Raw genomic sequence first — 20,700 nt, forward strand, 5'->3', positions numbered from 1 at the left:
GGTCCCTGGTGCCAAAAAGGCTGGGGACCACTGACCTAAAAGACTCACTCCTTATTCGAGGTTAAGTTTCAACATGAATTTTGGAAGAGACACACATTCAAACCACATCAATACTTATACTGAAATAATTATGTGTTGTTTATCTGAAATTCAAATTTAACTTGGAATCCCATATTTTATCTGGCAACCCTAGATTTTTGCTTAAGGAGTAGAAAAGAGACCAATGTGGCCAGAGTGGAGGAAGCAAGGAGAAGGTGGGGGGAGATGAGGCTGGGGACACTTGGAGAAGAGAGGGTGGTTGACATTTCAAAAGCAGAGAAGCCATCTAGGTATGCCTCCAGCTCTTCCAGTGGAATTGTATCTGCCTGTGCAAGAGACAAACACATGCTGAGGGCTATGAGAGAGGAAATAGGAAAGAACATAGCACAGGGAATTCAATCTAGTCTGAATCCTACATGGTTTGGGTCTGCAGCGCCCCTTATTCGAAGAAGGCAAGATTCTTTGGAAACCCTGGGGCATCAACTAGGGCTTGGCTCCTTCATTCAGCAGAGCAGCTGGGTCCTGAGCAGATAAACCAAGGGAGCTGCAGCTGGGGCATGACCTGGGAGCCCAGAGGTTAGATTATTTCAAGACAGGTAAGGCGAGGGGATAGAGTCAGCAAATTCTCAGGGCTCCAGAATCCTTGGTGGCTGGCTGTAGGCATCTTGGGAAGGGACAGACCAACTCAGGGAGTCAAGCATTTGCCATTGGCCAGGACAGGTATTTTGGGAATCTGAACTGGAAGCAAACCTTGGTGACTGATTTGAGCTATAAGGGTTAAGGTTGAAACAGAAAACACCCTTTGAGGTTAAGATGTAAATAACCCACTGGGCCTCCTGCTGGCAGACTTTGGGATCTGGAGAAAAGCAAGATAAACCTAGGTAGACATTTCCGGGAAATTCCGCTTTAGCCCTGACACCTACTTCATAACAGGTGTTTAGTCCCTGAGGATTAAATGAGATGATGTATGTAAATCACTATGCTGGGTACATTGAAAATGTGTGACATTAAATGGTAAATGTCCTTTCTTCATTCTACTGCTGTTCCCAAGTCTGGGACCTGAAGGGACTTTAAAACACCCTCTATCCCCTTGGCCTACACACACACACACACACACACACACACACACGAGAGAAACTACATGGTTAGATCTGAGTGTTACAATTGAATCTCTTCCCTTTCTTGCAGATAGTGAGCTGGTAAGATTAACATGCCTGGCACATAGCAGCTGCCCAATAAATATTGCTCTATGAGTAATAAGAAAATACAAGGCCTCATTTTCAAAGTTCTCCCAGAGTTAGATTTTTCACTTTCAACCCAACAAAGAAGGAAGTAGGCCTGCCTGAGTGGGGCTGTGGAGAATCAGGAGCAAACTGCTCCCCGCCCTTCCCAGTTTGGGGTGTTGCTTCATCACCCGACTGACACACAGGCCAGAGAAGCAGCTGGCGCCCAGCAGAGCGGCTGCCTTATAAGGACATTGGCCAGGCCTGCCAGGTGCGTCGTCATGAAGCCCAGTGATGGCCCCAGTGAGTCAAGGCTGGGGTGGATAAAGCAAGCTCAGAAAGCCAAATGGGCAGCAAGTGAGAGTTTTCTCACTTCCTCTCCTTCTTATATGTTTCCATGTGTTTCTAATTATTATCCCATTTACCACTTACCTCTGCAATTGGGAAAACAGAGAAGAGAATTTTTGGAAAAGAGGTACTCATAAACTATTACTCGAGTAGCAAAGAAAATTCTCTCTCTGCTTTTTGATGGGTTGTTGGCAGGGAGTGAGCTGGTGAAATAAAGCAAGTAGAGTCTGCGGGGTGGCCCCTTAGGAATGAATACGTGGTGGCCCCTCCAGGACAAGGCAGTGTCCAGCAGCATAGAGAGCTGCCTCTGTCCCAGGGCAATGTGGGGAGACCCGGTCTCTGTCTGTTGAGGGAAGATTTGATGCTCAAAAAGACAAGCCAGCAATGGGCAGGGAGCCTTGGAGAAAAGTGGCCCTTTTGAAAGGTATGAAGGCCCAGGAAGGGGCAGTGGTACTGACCAGAGGTGGCATAGAACCATGACTAAGAAATTAGGCTTTGAAATCTTACAAACCTGGATTTGAGCCCCAACTTTTACAACTTTAGCTGGGTGAACTACCGCAAGTTAGTTCGTTTCTTTTTTTTGAGACAGGGTCTTGCTCTGTTGCCCAGGCTGGAATGATCACAGCTCACTGCAGCCTCGACTTCCCGAGTAGCTGGGACCACAGGTACACCCCATCATGCCCAGCTAATTCATTTTTATTTTTTGTAGAGATGGGGTCTTTCTTTTTTTTTTTTTTTTTTTTTAATTTTTTATTGGATTATAGGTTTTGGGGTACATGAGCAGAGCATGCAAGACAGTTGCGTAGGTACACACATGGCAGTGTGCTTTGCTTTTCTTCTCCCCTTCACCCACATTTGGCATTTCTCCCCAGGCTATCCCTCCCCAGCTCCCCCTCCGACTGGCCCTCCCCTTTTCCCCCAAATAGACCCCAGTGTTTAGTACTCCCCTTTCTGTGTCCATGTGTTCTCATTTTTCATCACCCACCTATGAGTGAGAATATGCGGTGTTTCATTTTCTGTTCTGGTGTCAGTTTGCTGAGGATGATGTTTTCCAGATTCATCCATGTCCCTACAAACGACACAAACTCATCATTTCTGATTGCTGCATAATATTCCATGGTGTATATGTGCCACATTTTTCCAATCCAGTCTATTATCAATGGGCATTTGGGTTGATTCCAGGTCTTTGCTATTGTAAACAGTGCTGCAATGAACATTCGTGTACATGTGTCCTTATAGTAGAACGATTTATAGTCTTTTGGATATATACCCAGTAATGGGATTGCTGGGTCAAATGGAATTTCTGTTTCTAAGGCCTTGAGGAATCGCCACACTGTCTTCCACAATGGTTGAACTAATTTACACTCCCACCAACAGTGTAAAAGTGTTCCTTTTTCTCCACATCCTCTCCAGCATCTGTTGTCTCCAGATTTTTTAATGATCGCCATTCTAACTGGCGTGAGATGGTATCTCAGTGTGGTTTTGATTTGCATCTCTCTGATGACCAGTGACGATGAGCATTTTTTCATATGATTGTTGGCCTCATATATGTCTTCTTTCGTAAAGTATCTGTTCATATCCTTTGCCCACTTTTGAATGGGCTTGTTTGTTTTTTTCCTGTAAATCTGCTTGAGTTGTTTGTAAATTCTGGATATCAGCCCTTTGTCAGATGGGTAGACTACGAAAATTTTTTCCCATTCTGTTGGTTGCCGATCCACTCTAGTGACTGTTTCTTTTGCCGTGCAGCAGCTGTGGAGTTTGATTAGGTCCCATTTGTCTATTTTGGCTTTTGTTGCCAATGCTTTTGGTGTTTTGTTCATGAAGTCCTTGCCTACTCCTATGTCCTGGATAGTTTTGCCTAGATTTCCTTCTAGGGTTTTTATGGTGCCAGGTCTTATGTTTAAGTCTTTAATCCATCTGGAGTTAATTTTAGTGTAAGGTGTCAGGAAGGGGTCCAGTTTCTGCTTTCTGAGATGGGGTCTTTCTATGTTGCCCAGGCTGATTGTGAACTCCTTGCCTCAAATGACCCTCTTGCATTGGCTTTCCAAAGTGCTGGGATTATACTATGCCTGGCCTTCATCTTTGTAAATCTCCATTGCCCCCTGTGTGAAGTATTTGTCCATTTAGGAAATACCCACAGAGTATTTCAGCGTTTTACCCTCATTAACTTTTCATAGCAAACCAATGAAGTAGGTTCTATTATTAACCCCATTTTACAGGTGAGGAAAGTAACTTGCCCAAGGCCGAACAGCTAGTAACTAGGAGAACTGAAATTTGACCCCAGGCTGTCAGGCACCAGGGCCTGCAGTCCTAAGCCTAAACTATGCCAAGAGGTTATAATTGCACCTGCTTTGCCTGATGGGATTCAGGAGGACTAAGTGGACCAGGGCATGTAAAGAGCTCTTATCACAGTGCCTGAAACATGGTCAAACCCAGTGAATGCTACCTATCATCATTTGTCTGTTATTTGTGAGGATTACCCAGAAGTGGATCCTGAGAGAAAGGTTCTTGCGCAAGTGCAAAAGACGAGCTCCCGAAGAAACAGGTGTGGTATGGAATGGGGCAAGTCGGCCAGGGACTGAGAAGAAGCCAAGCAAGGGTGCAACTGCAGGCAAGGTCTCACAAGGGAGTGTGTGAGATTTCTGAGTTTGTCCCCATGGAGACAAGGGAGCTGGGCTTTGCGGTGTCAAACTGTTGGTCTCTGGCTAAGGGATGCTCTAAAAAGATGAAAACTTCTTGGCGTGCCTGGACTCTGCACGTGTGGTCAAAGCAGTATAGTAATGAGATGGCAGGCTCCCAAAGAGAGTCATGGGTATGGGGCTGTTAGAAGCAAAAGCATCAGAAAGCACTGGCAGAGTTCACAGAAACAGCAAAAAATAGATCCAAAGGCCTCTGAGGGAATAGGAACTGAGCGACCCAAGACCACCCCTTGCATCACCCAGACTAACTCACATCTTCTATTCTGTGCACTTCATCCTGCCGTTGCATCTTCAAGAGGGTAGACACTCAGTTTCTGGAAGAAAATTTACAAGGTAAGAGTTTAGTGAGACAAGATATATCTCTTCTCACACAAGTTTATGTAAGCCATTCACACAAGTTTATATAAAAGAATATTAATTGTGCTGGGTGCTGTGGCTCATGCCTGTAATCCCAGCACTTTGGGAGATCGAGGCAGGCAGATCACCTGAGGTCAGGAGTTCAAGACCAGCCTGGCCAATGTAGTGAAACCATGTTGCTATTAAAGATACAAAAATGAGTTGGGCATGGTGACTCGCACCTGTGATCTCAGCTACTGAGGAGGCTGAGGCAGAATTGCTTGAACCTGGGAGGTGGAGGTAGTGAGCCAAGATCACGCCACTGCACTCCAGCCTAGGTGACAGAATGAGACTCCATTTCAAAAAAAGAATATAAAGAATGTTAATTGCAACATGAATAATAATAGCTAAAATGCAAATAAGTCAAACTTATTTGATCTCTAGGGATCAAACTTAGATCTCTAGGGATTTGCTTTTTTCTTTTAATAATTGCTTAATACTCTATGGTATGGCTGCATACCATGATGTATTTAAGCAAGCCACTGATTCATGATTATTCATTTAATGAAGCCACTACTGACGAAAGTTAGACTTATTTGCATCTGAGCTATTATTAACAATGTTGCAATTAATATTCTTTTACATAAACTTGTGTGAGTGGTTTACATAAACCTTTGCAGTGGTCCCTTGGCTGTAGCTGATATTCATTATCTCCCTGCCCTGCCACTCTTTCTAGATTTCCCCCACTCCCAGCAAGTACTTCTGGTGGTGTAGGTTGTTGAGATTCACTCACTCAGGGTGGCTGGCAAAATATTGGGAAACGTTAGGAAAACTTATAGATTATAGCCTCAAACCTTTCGGAAGGCCAAAAGATTTGCTGGAACAGGCTGAAGGCGGCTGGTTTGTTCTGTTAGCACAGCGAAAAAGACAGGGACAATAAAGTACAAGTTAAGTCTGTTTACCCCACACTCCTTTGTCTCTAACTGTTTACCCATGTAAATTTGGTGCTGGATGTCCCTCTCAGGGAGGTCTAAGGGGAATTACCCATTAATGGGGTTTGCTCTGGGCCCCCGGAACCTAAAGCTTTTATCATTTGTAAAACTACTCTTTTAACCATGTAAATTATCCACTGGCATTAACTTAGAACCTCTGTTATTAAATCTATCCTGAATAAATGTGAGCAGTTACAGGGAGTTATGGTGGGTTAGCCGCAATTGTCCTCTGAAAGCAGCCGACAACCATCCTAGCCCACTCAGATTAGTGTGAGTGTATTCACTCATCCATCATTGAGTCAGGGTCTGCAGGACAGACCTCTGCAGGTGGTGACTGACCTCTCAGTAGGTGGCTTGCTTGATGAAGTGACAGACTTTTAGCGTTTATCTCCCACCCTCTGAAGAGCATGAATCCTAACAGGCATCCAGAATTGTTGCCCCTTCCATCTTACCAGGTTCAATCAACGTAAAGCAACCGATACGGTGGACCAAATACAAAGTACACTGTACTCTCGGCTTCCTAAGAAAGGAAAAAGATAAAATTCCATTAGCCGTAGTCAAATGAGCACACCATCAATGCCAAGAAAAACTGTAAACTTGTGTTAATTAACCTGTTGTGATTTGGTTAAAAAGAAACCATTGACCAATAGGAACCAGAGAGGGTTCTCTAAGAACAAGTCAGGCCAAGGACACATTGTGGATGAGCAAAAGAGAAACTGTAAATCAGTTTAATTTTGGACTTGGTAACAAGTAAAACAAATGGTTGAGAGAAGTGGAGGTGGAAGAGATAAAAATGAATGGAGAAAGTGTCTATTATTTGTAGATTTCATTTATACAAACAATTCTTTTCCATTGATAGTTGAAAACTGAGCGTGATGTTTTCCTGTTTGCTGGGGTAGAAATAGATTGTGAAATGTTATCCTATGGTTTCCAGGGAGTAAGTGGAAAGCTGGGGTGAAAATGCAGCACAAATTCCGTGTGTTGTGAGACCTGCCATCAGGAGCTAACCCACCAAGCTGAGGTCCCTCAGAAGTTTCCCTGTGTGGCAGCCAGTTTCTCACATGCTAGCAGTAGCAAGTCTCTCAAATTGCTCCTTTAATAAGCAAGAAAAAAAGCTTTCTCCCAGATTGGCAGTATTCATTGTTTCGCTGTTGCTACAAGTATAATATCTGCTTGTAAAATCTCCAAAATATGAAATTGAATGTGGAAGTCTCTAATTAGTCTAACTCGATCTAGTGATAATGTGGTGATAAAACTGTTAATGGTCTGATATATACAAATTTCACCTCTTTTGCAGAATAAAAAAATGAAAGGAAAGATGGATGAGCAGATGGAAAAATACTTTACAATCTGCCTCTTTCACTTAAAATACTGTGGACAGCCTTCCTTGTAAAAACAGATCTCTTGGGATTTGCTGTTCTTCTTTTAACAATTGCATAATATTCCATTGTATGTTTGCACCATGATTTTTTTAACCAAACCAATACTGATGAAAGTTTGAATGTTTGCATTTTAACTACTATTGGCAGTGTTGCAATTAATATTCTTTTACATAAACATGGTGTCTTTGTCTGTAGGACAAATTTCTACAAGTTCTGGGAATTGCTGGGTCAGAGATTACACAAATTCTAAATTTGGAATTATCATTGCTTACTGGACCTCGAAAGGGTCTACAAATTTACACTCTCACCAATGGTTCATCAGAGTATCTGTTTCCCCTCACCCTGCAGCTTTTACTGTTTACATGGGAGACTGGGCAGGGAAGAAGAGTCATTTGTGTTGTTTCTTTCGTCAGCCAACATCTTTGGTCACTTTTTTCTTAGGGAATTTGTCTTTTTCTTATTGGTTAATAAGAAAAAGTTGCTTATTAAGGACATTAATCCTTGGTAATATTGGGGAATCTTTTCAGAACAAGCCATTTTAATGAAATAAGTGTTCCTGCCTAATGGGCAAAAAGGTATAATATTATGATGTAATAATTTTACATTCATATACAGAGAACCTCCTCAGCCCACCCTATGCATAGCAGATAATGTGCTGCATAGAAGATACAGACAGACGAACCAAATTGCTTATTATTTAAAGAAAGAGATAAACAAATAAATGCCATATAGTGCAAAATGTTATAAGGGAATTTCAGGCAAGGTTCATGAGGGACTAACAGGGGAATAGTCAGCTCTGGCCAGGAAGGACTCTGTCTTTTTCCCTGGTTGTTGTCTGTGGGTACCTTAGGTGGTTTGTCTTCTTGCTGATTTGTGAGAGGTTGCTCTGATGCACTAACATGAGAAACAGCGTGCTGAATTCTGTTGGGATGTTCTGAATTTGAGAATATCATAGACGGGGATGGTGGGAGGGATGGTAATTCCCATCAAACACCTTCATGTTTCCTATCCCCCCCTGATCTTGTGAGATAATATACAACTCTAGAGAGGGAGTCCCATGAAACCCACCCCTAGACCCCACTGGAGTGATAAGGAGGGTACAACCTGAAAATGAGGAGTGTAGGCTAAATCCCCAAAGCAGTTGGGAGTCTTCGAGGAGTTGTAAGTGGTGTTGGAGATGGGGCTGCCCTTCCTATTTGTGCCATAGAGGCACTCTAGCTGCTGTGTGAATGGGTTCAAGGAAAGCAACTCTGGAAGCCAGACCTATGTGAGGGCTGCTGGAGGAAGATGCCTGGGCCGGAACTGAGGTACCACACAGATTGGAAAGACATAGAGGTGGGAACTGCTGACTGTTTGGACACGGGGGATGATGAGCGTGAGTGATGGTGCCATTCACTGAGTTGCAAGGTGTAGCAGGAGAAGCAGGTTTGAGGGAGTTTAGTGGAGAAGTAGGTACCTGTGGGGTTACTAGCGAAGATGCCCAGAAGGCAGCCACATACACAGATTCAGAGCTTATAAGGCAGTTCTCAACTGGACCTTTGGAGGGAGAGTCAGCAGCCTGTTGCTGAACACTGAAACCTCGAAAATGGATGCTATTGCCCCTTGCAAGGTTAAAATGAGAACAGGGTTGGCACAGAACCCTACAGAAGACCGACAGAGCAAGAGAGAGGATGGAAGATAGATGACTGGAACAAATGCCAACTCTCTACAGGCTCTGAGATGACACAAGAGTAAGGCAAAACCAAGCTGAGACTCAATCTTTAGTTCATTTAGCAAACCCAAGCTGAACGTTTAAAATACACTCTGGATTGCAATGCTGGTTTAAACTGGCTACAGGATGGAGTCCAACAGCTCTGTTCCCTGGTATCATAGCTGCAAACCCATCCAAACTGTGCTCTGCTCCCAATCAGTTCTTTGTGATTGAAGGAATTCAGCTTCGGTGTATAAGACACCTTCATCCCCTGATTCACAAAGTGACTTTTGCACACTCCCAACTAACTCTCTGTTTCCCTGAGCTCTGCTTTGTCAACATGCATCTTCTTTCCATCATAGCACTGTGGAGAAAATGTTTCAACATAAGGAAGTGTATAATGTAGAGGAAAAACCCAAAAGCCCTCTTAAGTGTTCACGTTCTCTTTGAAATGTGGCACATCCGCCAGCTTCCCAGGGTTCCCAGGCTGGGGGCTGGGCTGGACTGGGAGTCAGATGGTGATGATATGCCCAAGTGCAGCTGGCTCTTGCCTAACAGAGAAGCAATTTTTAGCAAATGTTAAGGAGGATTTGCTCTCTCTTTAGGATGATCCACTTTTCCACTAGGCAAGACTCATTCAGTTGCTTTTCCAGAACCTTTACACTCTAGTCTGAATCACACATTGGGATTTTAATTATTCACTGTCTTGTGCCACCAGTCATGTCCTCAAGTGGATTCTAAATTCCCTGAGGAGTCAGAGGCCGTGATGTTACTTCTCCTGGATCTACCAAGTACCCACAACTGGTCTATGTGCATGGGAGGCCCTCGATGAAGTGAAGCTGATCAGGAAACGCAGAGCACTCAGGCTCACAGACCTTGGCCTTGGGGAGCATCCAGCGCAACCCCTTACACATAGGGAAACTGATAGCCATGGCCATGCAGCGGCATGTGCAGTCCTACAGCCCATTGATGACAGAGCCGGAAGTGTTACACAAGGAAGTGTGGAGAAGTAGCAGGGTGACAAGCCAAGAGCATGGCCTTTGCCAGGCCTCCTTCATGTACTGGCCACATGAGTGTGGGCTCCTTATCATGCCTCTTCCACTTCCCCTACTATAAAGCAGAGATCGTAAGTGAACCTCAGGCCGGGCACAGTGGGCGGCCCATGCCTGTAAACCCAGCACCTTGGGAAGCCAAGGTGGGCCGAACTCCTGAGCCCAGGAGTTCAAGACCAGCCTGGGCAACACAGTAAGACCCCATCTCTACGAAAACATACAAAAATTAGCTGGGCATGGTGACATGCATATGTAGTCCCAGCTACTCAGGAGGCTGAGGTGGGAAGACTATCAGAGCCCAGGGCGGTCAAGGCTATAGTGGGCCACGATCACACCACTGGACTCCAGCACATGGGTGGCAGAATGAGATCCTGTCGCAAAAAAAAAAAAAAGTGAACCTCAGCAGAGGGCATTATGAAGATCAAATGGGCAGACCCGTAGACAGCTCATGGCACAAGGCCAGTAGAGTAAGTGCTCAATGAACATCAGCAAAAGGGAAATACATTACTTCAAAAGAAAAACGTACAATTTCATTAAAGTAGTTGCTACCTCCAAAGTATTTAGCATGAATTTGTTGAATAGCTTGACATTTTCATCTCAACTCTTCCCACACAGAGGACGCAGCTGGGAGTTGGGCGCTTTCGGTTTTCTAAGCACAGGACTGTTCCTTTCCAAGCAAGCGCTCCACATGGCTCTGAACACTGTGGAGGCTATATTGTCAGCACGGTGGCGGTGGCCGGCAGTCAGGCCCAGCAGCCGGGGCTGGAAATACCCTGCTGAGATGAAGTAATGCAACCAGAGGGCAGAAGGGAGAAGTGACCCACACAGCGCATGGAAGGAAGCGGAGGGAGGGTTACAGGAAAAAGCTTTTCCTTTTCACAAACTGTTGCTTTAACTGAAATGCAGTCTCATTTCAGCCTGTTGTAGACGCTTATTAGACACCATAAAATCATACTCACTGGAGCTGTATTCTAGCTCCTGTCTTTCCCCGCAAAGCCATGTGACGTAATTCCCAAGCCATGTGATCTTGGGAGTTACGCAACTTTTCTGTGCTTCCTTTCATGGTTTACCCTTCCTCCCACAAAATGAGGACGATAATAGTAACTTATGGTAAACCCTTATTAATTACTGCATCAATTTACAAAAACAATTCCTGTGAAAGATTTAGAACAGAGTGTCTAGCATATAATAAGCATTCTATAAATATTAGTTGCTATTGTTTTTAAAAGTGTCTACCCTATACTTTGAATACAGCTGTAGAGTTATTATTTCAGGAGCAAAATCTTGATACCCTCCTTCCACCTGGATCAATTTAATCTGAATTCAATTAAAAACCAAAAGAAAATTGAATTTAGAGTTTCATTATGCATAAACAAAGGCTGGAAAGAAACACCCCAACTGACGTAGTGGTGGATGCAATAGGGTAGGACTATGAGCAGATTTTGTTCTTCCTTCTTACATTCTGTATTTTCCATCAGTTATTTGTATAATTAAAAGCAATTTTTTCATACAAGAGGGACATTGTGAGCTATCCGTGAGAAACATCTTCTATCTGTTGCTCTCTGTAGACAGATACAAAAAAAGGGGGCGCCAGCTTGGTTTGGGGAAAGTCCCAATGCCATTCTCTTGGCTGAGAAGCTTCCTACCTCATCTAATGTGGAGATTCTACCTACCCGGGAAGCCTCCCCTCCTGCTACCTCAAGTCTGCAGCCGGCCTCCCAGCCTTCTGCTCCTCCTACCTACAGCCTGCTTGGGGCACATTGGTGGGAAAGGAGAGCACAGGTGGCCACACTCCCTAGAGCCCCTTCCACTCCTTGACTCAGGCTGGGTTCTGTCAGTTGCACTCTTCCACGGAGATCTCTGTCTTCTACTGGTGCCACCTCTGCATCCTTGCCTCATTGTCCTGCCCACCATGAAAGGCTTCTGTTTCCAGGACTTCAGCAACTGGTACATCCTTCTCTCCCTTCCATAGTCATGGCTGCTTTCAACACACAGGTGTTATCTGTCTGTCTGTTTGCTTATTTGATTGTTTTATAGTATGATTCTTTTAATACAGAGTCCAAAAACTAGCAAACTAGACCGTATTCATGGTGAAATGTATATGTAGGTGGCTTACTATAAAGAGCAGCAATTGTATCTCTGGCACTGTTCAAAGCACTTCATATACATTTGCCATATTTAATCTTTTAAACAACCTTATCAGCTTGCGTCTTCTCATTATCCTTATATTACAGATGAAGAAACTGGGCACAGAGGGATGAAGTAATTTGCCGCAGGATACATAGCTAGTGAGTAGAGAAACCAGGATGTGAATCGATGTCTTCTGGCTACAGATTCCATGTCCTTCACCACTGTGCCATGTTGCTTTCTAAAAAAGCAGCATGGAAATAATTGTCCCAAAAGTCAGAGTAGTAGGTAGCTTTAGGGGAGGCAAAGCATTGAAATCAGGAAAATACGTGGGAGAGATTCTGAGATGCTGGCAGGGAAGTGGTCCCCATCATGACCTACTTGGTGTTTACATAGGAGTTTACTTTGTGATTATTTATTGAACTGCACGTGTCTCTTATGCAACATACAGACGCCCTTTGACTGACGCTGGGTTCATCCAGACATAGCTCATCATAAGGTGAGGAGCCCATGCATATGGCTTTAGCACCACTGCAAAGTTGAGAAAGAAAAATCGTACGTCAAAGCTTCCTAAGTCGGGGGCCATCCGTATATTATTCATGGGGTTGTGAGGGGTACTGAGCACTACACTCCGGAAAGCAAGTGGCTACACCACAGGTTTGACTTCCCAGGTCTGCCTCCACCTGTTCATTCCATAAAACACTGGAGGCCCCTGCTTCATGTTTGGGACACTGGCACCAGCAAAGCCTCTGAGAAGAAACAGCTTCTGGGCACAAGAGCAGCTGGAGTGCCTGAGGGCTCCTGCCATTGAAATAACTGCCCAGGCTTTCCTTATCCTGGGGCCTGGAGCCAGGGTGCCATGGAGGGCGTCTTCTAAACTTTCTGTCCTGTGACTGAGGCCCTTGGGAAGTCTTCCAGGAAAATCTTCCAGGGAGAGCCAGGCAAGGCACAGCTCAGGGTGGCAAGGCACAGCTCAGGGTGGCAAGGCACAGCTCAGGGCGGCAAGGCACAGCCCAGGGCGGCAAGGCTACAGCTCAGGGCGGCAAGGCTACAGCTCAGGGCGGCAAGGCTGCAGCCAGGCTGGAGCCAAGAGGAAAGGGCAGGGCCTCCTGTCTTCCATTCTCACGTCCTGCCTGACCTGGGGCCTCCCAGCACCCTGACCTCCATTTCCATTCCATCTGAGACCCGCATAGGTGCAGCAGCTCTTGGGCCTCTACCTCCACAGAGCCCTTGCTCACTCCTCACTAAAAAGTGGTGAGGAGGAGCCTGCACCCACTGCTGCCCGGAATGAGGCTCTAGCCTCTTCCCAAGGGGCTCTCAAGTGGTGAGGCCTGGGACTCCAGGGGCCAACCCTAATTCAGTCTGAGGCAGGCAGGACCCTGTGACGTTGTGTTCTTCTCACCACTTTTTGCACGTTGCAGGGGGGGCAGTGACTCGTGGCTTTGGGGAGGGCTTTGTCTGCTCTACTTCAGGGTTCTGGCACTGGAGGCCTGATTCATATGCTTATGATGACACCAGAATTCCCCTTCCACCCACTAACCAGCCTTGAAAGTCCAGCTTGTTTCCCAGCTCGCCTCGTGGCTTTATCCCTGCAGTGTCGGCACAGTCCACACTTCTCACTGCCCATTCCGCTTGCTCTCCCTGGGCCAGCTCAGCCTCTTCTAGTGCTGCTCACTCCATATCAGCAGCTCACACCAGCCCCCCTCCTGACTGCCAGACACTCACTCCTCTTCTTCTTCTCCTGCTAATACTCAGAGTCATAGTTCGTTTTGTGTTGCTATAACAGAATACCACAGACTGGGTACTTTATTTATTTTTATTTTATTTTACATTTTTTGAGACAAGAGTCTCACTGTGCCCCAGGCTAGAATGCAGTGGCATGATTTCGGCTCACTGCAACCTCTACCTCCTGGGTTCAAGGGATCCTCCTGCTTCAGCCTCCCAAGTAACTAGGACTACAGGCATTCACCACCATACCTGGCTAAATTTATCAATTAAAAATTTATTTCTTGTAATTCTGGAGGCTGGGAAGTCCAAGGTCGAGGGGCCCTTGTCGGGTGAGGGCTTTTTGCTGCATCCTCCCATGATGGAAGAGGAAAGGGCAAGAGCACACAAGAAAAGGCCGAACTCACTTTTATAACACTTCCTCTCTTGTAATAACAAGTGCATGAGATCTGTTATTGATAACGAGATTAATCCATTCATGAGGACCCATTAATCTATCCATTAACAACATGAATCCACCCATTAATCACCTCTTAAAGGCCCCACCTCTCAACGTTGGTGCATTGGGAATTACATTTTCAACATGTGAAGTTTGTAAGCATTTACTGAGTGAATGTAAGCATTTACTGAGGGCTTACATTCCACGTACCAGACCCAGCATCAAAGTCTTATTTACAATATCTCATTTAATCCCTGTTAACCCACTTCATGGCACTTGGTAGGGGTTCCGTAAGTATGGAATAGATGAGTCTTCATGATACTCTTTTGTGGAAGTTACTGTTAATCTCTCCACCTCATAGATGAGAAAATGAAGGCTTGGAGATGTTAAATAATCAGCCCACAGTCACAATGATGAGTGGCCGAGCTGGAATGCATGTCAATAGCAGATCTGTTTCTAGGATTTATGTGCTTACCCACTGATATACTGCCATTTATCTGTTCATTCAACAAATATTACTCCAGTACCTACTATTAGACCCAGGGGTTGCAACAGAAAATGAAGCAGACAAAATCTTTGATGTATAGAGCTTACATTCGAGTGAGTGAGACAAACATTAAACATGTACCATGAATAGTTGGGTAAGAGCTAATAAAAAGATAAAGAAGGGGAGGAAAGAGTAAGGGGTGTCATTTTAGAGGAATAAACAGGGAGGCTTCACAAAGAAGGGATCGTTGGGTAAAGGCATGAAGGGGGTGAGGGAGACAACTTAATCTAAGGAAAGGGCTTTGGAGACAGGGGACCAAGTGCCGAGGCTCTGAGGCAGGAGGGTTCCTGACAAGTTCTAGGAATTGTGAGGAGACCAACGTCTTTGAAGCAGAAGCACTGAGGGAGAGAGTAATGGGAACTCAAAGAGTAGGAGGAGCTGGGTCACATATGGCCTTAGGTCTCTGTACATAGTGGCATAAACCCTGTGTGTGATGGGTTCACTAGAAGGTTTCCATAGGGAGGCATGACATGTGCTGATGTGGCTTTTGACAAGATTCCTCAGGCTGCCACACTGAGAGACAAGGCAAATGCATCAGCAAGGAGACCAGCAATCTGAACAATTGCTATGGCAATTCTTCAGATAAGAGATTCTGGTGGCTGGGACTTGGGTGGTAGCCATAGAAATGGTAGGAAATAGTTTATTCTGAATACGTTAAAATGGAATCCATAGGCTTCCAGACTCTGGGGCTCAGCTGCCTGTTGGATGCCTGCATGGTCCCCTTATACCTCAAACTCATCATATCAGAAACTGAACTCATTATCTTTCCCCTAGAAATCTTCATCCCTCCTGTACTTTAGTCCCTGTTATTACCACTCCCAGCTAGACAGAGACCCAAGCCAGAAACCTAGGCACCATCCTTGATCCGTCCCTGTTCACCTTCCATTTTGCTTTCTCCTTCTTTGTTCCCAACTGCACTGCATTAATTCAGTCCCACATTCCTCTGGCCTGAACTCTTAACAGTTTTCCTCCTCTGGCCTGGTTCAGCAAACTCTACAAGGTACCAGGATGATCTTTACTGGAAGCAGACCACATCCATTTAAAATGCTTCAAAGACTCTCTGTTGCCCGTTAAAGAATTCCAAAGATGTTCAAAGAAATATAACGTAAGCCACATATATAATTTTAAACTTTCTAGTAGTCACATTAAAAAATTAAAACAAAACAGATAAATTAATTGTAATAACATACATGATTAACCAAATATATCCAAAATATTATTATCTTAACATGTAATTGTTGTTGGAAATAAGAGCTTGGAGTCAAAAAGAAAACAATTACTTGAACAAAAGATTTCTCAGCAAGGCAAATTTACTTCTGCAGAAGGGTGTTGCTCATGCCTGGCATGGTCACAAGAGCACACGGAACAAAGAAGGGGTTTTTATTCCTAACACAGTCTCTGCTTCTGTGTCTTTCCTCCATTGGGTGGGGTCAGACCACGCAATCTAAACTAGTCCTGATTGGTTAAACCCTCAAACTTTTTAAAAATAAGGTAAGCATGTTATGGAAGAAAAAAAGAGAAGGGGGTTGCTTATGGGGAACTAGGAAGCTAACATATTTCCAGATAAGGAAAGGGATGTGGACTGGGGCTCAGGTATGTCCAGGAATGCCTAGGCATATTCAGCCTTGTCAGGGGGCAGGACAGGCAGGAGAGGTTGCTTACGTGTGGGCCACTAGGGGCGGGAAGGTACAAGGGAATCAGAGAACAAAGAACAAGGAAGCTGGGCAAGCTGTTTGAAGAGGAATTCACTGTACCTAACATTGTCAAAAGACAAAATGACAACAGATTTAATGATCTTAGTTGGATTTTATTTGCGATTCTAGAATGAGGCAACATCTTAGTTTGTAAAACGGAGTAAGTGTTCCAATAAGCTGAGCAGATTTTTGTAGACAGAAAAGGGCTGAAGAACACAGAAACAGAATGAAAATCAGAGTGGTTGTTTCAAAGCTGCTTTCCTTGTCAAGGTTAAAGCAGAGGGTACTTCTGCATCATGCTGGCTAAAACTGGCTCCTTTGGGGATCTGGCTGTCATCTGTCTCTCCTGATTTCTCGGAAGGTCAGATAAACAATTTACTTTTGGCTTCATGGTGTGGAACTTCAGCATGTATAACCCCACTTTGGTTTGGTCTGTTGGGTCTAGTGCTTTAGCTTAGTCTAAACCAATGATATTATAAATTTTATTTAACATAATAAATATAAAAAAGTATTAAATGATATCTTTTGCATTCGTTTTTTTCATAAGTCTTCAAAATCTGGTGTCTATTTTACCATCACAGCACATTGCACTTTGGAGCAGTCACATTTCAAGCACTGAGCAGCAATGTGTGGCTACAAATGGGACAGTGCAGCTCCAGTCAGTCAGCCACAGCCTTGCCCTTGGTTTCTGTCTCCTCTCCAGCCTCATCCCAGCCCCTACCCATAGTCCCTCACCTGCTTGTTCCCCGGGCTCCAGCAGATCTTATCCACACACCCGGCTATTCATGACTCTGCCCTTGCACATCAGTTTAGAAGTGTGCTGGAGCACAATCAAGTAAGTCTCTTCCCAACTCCCCATTCAGAGATGCCACGTAACCTGAAGTCAGCCAAGCTGGAAGCATCTATACTACAGAAACTGGCAAGCACTGTAAGACCGGGCTTTTTCTGTGGAAGTGGTAGGTCCATTGATCAACATTTGCCAGCGTATCACTGCATGTAATGACCACCCCCCGCCCGCCCGCCCCACCACCGCCATGCTGTCCTCCCATCCCTCATTCACTAGATAAACTTGGCCATCCAGAGATCTGTGTATGTTTGCAGCCCTACAAGAAAGCAGAAGTTGCCACTTCAGAAAGCAGAGAGTAGTTTTTTTTAATCCAATGCTTGGCATGTAGTAGAGTTCTTTCTTCCTCTCGTTTTTCTTTATTTTTCTATTTTAATTATCATTGTACATAAGAGACCATAAAGAAAATATGTTTAAAACGTCAGATGAATCCTGCTTTCTCTACTTATTGGTGTCGTGGCCTCAGGTAAGGTACTTAACTGTAATGAATATTTATTTTCATATCTGAAAAGAGGTTTAAAAACGTATTTACCACAAAACTGCTGGGATGATGAAATCGTCGACATTGTTTAGTCCAGTACTGATCACATACCACAGGCACTCAAAAAATGTTTAGATATTATTATTAAGTGTTTATCTATCACTGGTATAAAGTAGTTTCTCAAACGCTTTTGGTTAAAATAAATGCTGAATCAAATTTTAGAAATTCCTCGAGTCCAATTCAGAGTATATATGAGTCAGAATTCCAGCTGCAGACAGATGGCACGTACACTCAAAAGGATGACTAAGGGGGGTTTATTAAAGGGATATTTACCGAAGTCTAGGCAAGTTTAAGGGAACCCCAGGGTTGGCAACAGTTCGTGACCACCTCTTGGCCTGAACATGCAAGGGATGGGAACACTGACCTGAATGCAGTGAGAACTGTGGCTACAGGAAAGGTCAATCAATGGGAGCTACAGCCTTCCTTAAAGGAACCCAGCAAGCCATTAGCAGAGGGGGTGGATAGATATCCTGCCTCACTTTCCTCCAGCTCTCCGGGGGACCACCTGCCAGTGCTTCCCAGTGTCACAACCCAAGGAGCCCATACGCAGACCGTGCCAGCCAGCCACATGGACAGTGAGCCAGATGGAGACAGTGGCAGATGGACGGGAGGCCCAAACAGGGACACACAAACACAAGAGAATCTTCAAGTGGGACAAAACCTCCATCAGCCTACAGGTGTCCAGTTTTGCTTATGTATCAAAGACAATAATCATCAATACTGGGCAGTGTTTCTTTGGTTTTAGCCTTAAAGGAAAGAATCAGATGGCAAACATTTGTGTGGCTATCTGGTTATTCTATCTGCAAGTGCATTCCCTCAAATATAAGAAAGCTGATTTTACTCTATGACTTTCCACTTTATTGGCATCAGCATTCTTAGAGAAAGTCCTTTTCCATGTCTAACTTAAACGATTCCCACTACAGCAGAAATATGTTGTATCTTAAATAGTTCTCCATAGAGCAGGAAAAAAATTGGTATAAATACATAACCTCGACTAAATCGCTCTATATTATTTTTACCTATACAATTGATATCACAGTACTTTTCATTTTTATCCTCTGATCATTTATTCAGCTTCTAGCAATGGCCTGCCAGATACCCTACACATGTCAGAAGAGTGGTTAAAATGCTGGTGTGATTATCTTTGCTTCTTGTCGAGACCTGGAAAAAGATTTATAGTTTTCTTGGAAAGGCCTGGAAGGAGGCTGTAATCATTTCTTGACTTTGTTCTGGAAGCTCTCCAGCTTCTCCACAAATCCCTTATGCTAGAGAGAAGGGTTATGGCCAGGGGATCAGTTTCACTTTCCCGTCTATCCTAAAGTGTGGTCTTCTGAGTCTTTCCTTGTCTCTGCTGGCAATTCTAAAAGCAAAGGCTGATGCCCATTCCACAGGAAAGAGATAGGGGAGGAAGGGGGAAGGCAGCAAGGGTCTCACCAACATGTTGATTCCTTCAGTTGAATGTAAGCTCCGTGAGAGCAGGAGCCACAACTACACACTCACCTCATGTCCCTAGTGCCTAGCCTAGTGTCTGGCACACTGAAGATGCTCAGCCCTTTTGTGGAATGAATAAATGAATGAAGGCACACAATGTGCCAAACACTAAGATGTTGGAGATCTTGTTTTTCAGATGGGAAAATGGAGAGCCCAGTATTATTTAAAATGTCAGCAATGGGCAAGGCTTCAACCCCCAGTCTTTGGCTTTCGCTGTCTAATACATCCTGCTGCTTCCCATCTAAAATGATGCCTTCCTTTACCAAGTCATCTTGCTTTACCTTGGCTATTACCTCGCTCAAGTTCAACTTTTCAGTAACAAGCCTGGACCCACAAAGCCTGCCAGGATCAAGAGCCCTTCTCTCCACAGTTAATTAACCCATCTGTGTTCCGTCTCTCATTAACCTTGCCCCAGTGGTCTTCCCCCTTCTCACCTTAAGATCTGCAGCCTTCTGGGGATTTATGACTGTATTTTAGAGGATTTATTTTTTGAGACAGTGTCTCACTCTGTCACCCAGGCTGGAGTGCAGTGGCATGATCTCAGCTTACTGCAACCCCCACCTCTCAGATTCTAACAATTCTCATGCGTCAGCCTCTCTAGTAGCTGGGATTTCAGGCATGTGCCACCATGCCCAGCTACAGAGGCTTCTTTTTTTTTTTTTTTTTTCATTTTTATTACTCAAAGTTTCATTTTTTATTTAGCTTTCTGACTCTGTGCTTGCGCCTTCAACACTTTCACAATGATTTTCTGCTCCTCGATAAGGAAAGCACGCTTGATCCTGTCACGATCACATTTAGCACACATGGAACCACCATAGGCCCTGCTGACATGTTCCTTTGTTTTGGACAATCTCATAAGAACTTTAGGTCTTACAGCACGAACCCCTCGAAGCCTGCCTGGGCATACACCACATGCTGATTTTGGTGCTTTCCCAACCTTCTTGGTATAAAGGTATACAATTCTATTACCAGGGGTCCAGGACATACTAGTTTTGTTAGAGGCAGTATTGTAGGAAGGCCTACGTCGGTATGTCAAACGCTGGATCATTCTGAGTGCCTGCACACAACGTCCCCGGAAGAGCAGAGGCTTCTTTTTGAGTAAACTATATGTGGAACGTTAGAAACTGTGACTGCCTCAGAACCACCACCTGCCTGTATTGATCTCCATGGCCCAGAGGCTTGCAGCTCCTGGTGTGTCAATGGCCTGGATGGATGCCTGCACCACCTGAGGCGGTCCCAGGATACTAGCATCAAGCTGTGAACTGGTTCCAAACAGTTTCCCTTTCCTGCAACCCACCGCCATGAGCTCCTGGACACTCCTGGCCTAAAAGCCCCAGAAAATGGTGAGGACAGTGCCTTGTTTGGGTGGCCCTCCCCACCCACTCCCAAGATGCAGTGTTTCTCTGTCCAGGCTGTCTGCTCCCTGTATCCAGAACTGACCAGCTATGGACCTTTGCTGCCTCTACTTGCCTTGGCTCTGTTCTTTTTGGCAGAGGTAGATATGGAGCTAGTAAAGGCCTGGGTGAAAGGC

The 20,700-nt window shown here is 44.7% G+C and overlaps 1 pseudogene across 1 annotated transcript; it reads right to left on the bottom strand.

Moving 5' to 3' along the window:
- Positions 1-19,818: 19,818 nt before the first annotated feature.
- On the bottom strand, positions 19,819-20,251 carry LOC100408296 (large ribosomal subunit protein eL34 pseudogene; annotated as a pseudogene). The gene has a single exon (XR_013520399.1). The product of XR_013520399.1 is annotated as a large ribosomal subunit protein eL34 pseudogene (transcript).
- Positions 20,252-20,700: the final 449 nt, after the last annotated feature.

This window comes from Callithrix jacchus, chromosome 7 (assembly GCF_049354715.1).
Source record: "Callithrix jacchus isolate 240 chromosome 7, calJac240_pri, whole genome shotgun sequence".
In the NCBI taxonomy this organism is placed as follows: domain Eukaryota; kingdom Metazoa; phylum Chordata; class Mammalia; order Primates; family Cebidae; genus Callithrix; species Callithrix jacchus.